Raw genomic sequence first — 2,081 nt, forward strand, 5'->3', positions numbered from 1 at the left:
GAAGGGTGGACTAGGCACTGGCATTGGTGCATAACTTCCCAAGGGGAGTACTTCGAAGGTGACGATAGTGATATTCAGCAATGATGTATGTAGCACTTTCTAGGATGAGTTCGCCAACTTAATTGTCCAACCTTCGTGTGTGTGTGTGTGTGTTCTTTTATATATTCCAACTACATATATTATTTTTTATTATTTTTCTATATATATTGATTAAATTTATTGGGGTGACAATGGTTAATAAAATTATATTTGTTAATAAAATTCCAAGCGTACAATTCTGTGATACATCATCTGTATGTTGATTGCATTGTGTGTTCATCACCCAAAGTCATTTCTTCTATCACCATATATATGACCCCCTTTACCCTCATCTACCACCCACATACCCCCTTACCCTCTAGTAACAACAAAACTGTTCTCTGTTTCTATGAATTTTTTGGTTTGTCTTATTTGTTTGTTGTTGTCAGTTTTATATCCCACATATGAGTGAAAGCATATCATTCTTGCCTTATCATTAGAATGATAATCTCAAGATCCATCCATGATGTTGCATATGGCAGTATATCATCTTTTCATATGGCCCAGTAGTATTCCATTGTTTATATATACCACATCTTCTTTATCCAATCATCCATTGAATGACCCTTTGGTTGTTTCCATCTCTTGGCCACTAATAATGATGCAATGAACATAGGGTATATATACCTATATCTTTATGGATAACTGTTTTCAGATTTTGGCAGCAGATATCCAGAAGTGGGGTTCTTGGGCCATATGGTAGCTCTATTCTTAATTTTTGAGGAGCCTCCATGCTGTTTTCCATAGTGGCTGCACCAATTTACATTCTTACTAGCAGTGTAGGAGTTCCTTTTTCTCCACAGCCTCTCCAACACTTCTTATTCCTTGTCCTGTTGATAATAGCCATTCTAACAGGTGTGAGATGGTATCTCATTGTGGTTTTGATTTGTATTTACCTAATAGCTAGTGAAGTTGAGCATCTTTTCATGTATCTGTTGCCCATTTGTATGTCTTCTTGGAAGAAGTGTCTGTTCAGGTCCTTTGCCCTTTTTTAAAAAATTGGATTGTTTTTATTTGTTGTTGTTCAATTGTATGAGTTCCTTATATATTTTGGAAATCAGCCTCTTATTGGAAACATTGTTTGCAAATATCTTCTCCCAATAGGTTGGTTACCTTTTTGTTTTGTTGACGGTTTCTTTTGCTGTGCAGAAGCTTTTTCATTTCCTATAGTCCCATTCATTTATTTTGCTTTTATTTTTCTTGCCTTTGAGGTCAAACTGATAAAATCCTCTCTACACCCAAGGTCCACAAGGTTAGTACCTAGGCTTTCTTCCATGCAATTTATTATTTCAGGTCTTATGTTATATTTAGGTCTTTGATCTATTCTGAATTAATTTTGGTGTATGGTGACAGTTAGGAGTCTAGTTTTATTCTTTTGTATATGGGTTTCCAATTTTCTCAGCACCATTTATTGAAGTGGCTTTCTTTTCTCCATTGTATGTTTTTGGCTCTTTTGTTGAGAATTATCGGCCAATGTATATGTGGTTTTATTTCTGGATTCTCAATTCTATTCCATTGGCCTGTGTGTCTGTGTTTCTGTCAATACCAGGCTCTTTTGATTTTGGTCACTTTGTAGTATAATTTGAAGTCAGGGTGTGTGATACCTCTGGCCTTGTTCTTTTTTCTCTGGAATGTTTTGGCTATTCAGGGTCTTTTGTGATTCCATACAAATCTGATGATTTTTTTGTTCTATTTCTTTAAGAAATGATTGAGATTTTGATGGGGGTTGTGTTAAATCTGTATATTGTTTTGGCTAATATGGCCATTTAAACTATGTTGGTTTTTCCAATCCATGAACATGAAATATCTTTCTATTTTTTTGTATCTTCTTCAGTTTCTTTTAATAATATCTTGTAGTTTCCTGTGTATAGGTTCTTCACATCTACTGTTAAGTGTATTACTAAGTATTTTATCACTTTTGTTACAATTGCAAAAGGAATTTTTATTTTCATTTATTTTTATGAAATTTCATTGTTAGTATATAGGAATGCAATGGATTTTTT

This window comes from Hipposideros armiger, unplaced genomic scaffold, assembly GCF_001890085.2.
Source record: "Hipposideros armiger isolate ML-2016 unplaced genomic scaffold, ASM189008v1 scaffold_230, whole genome shotgun sequence".
Lineage (NCBI taxonomy): Eukaryota > Metazoa > Chordata > Mammalia > Chiroptera > Hipposideridae > Hipposideros > Hipposideros armiger.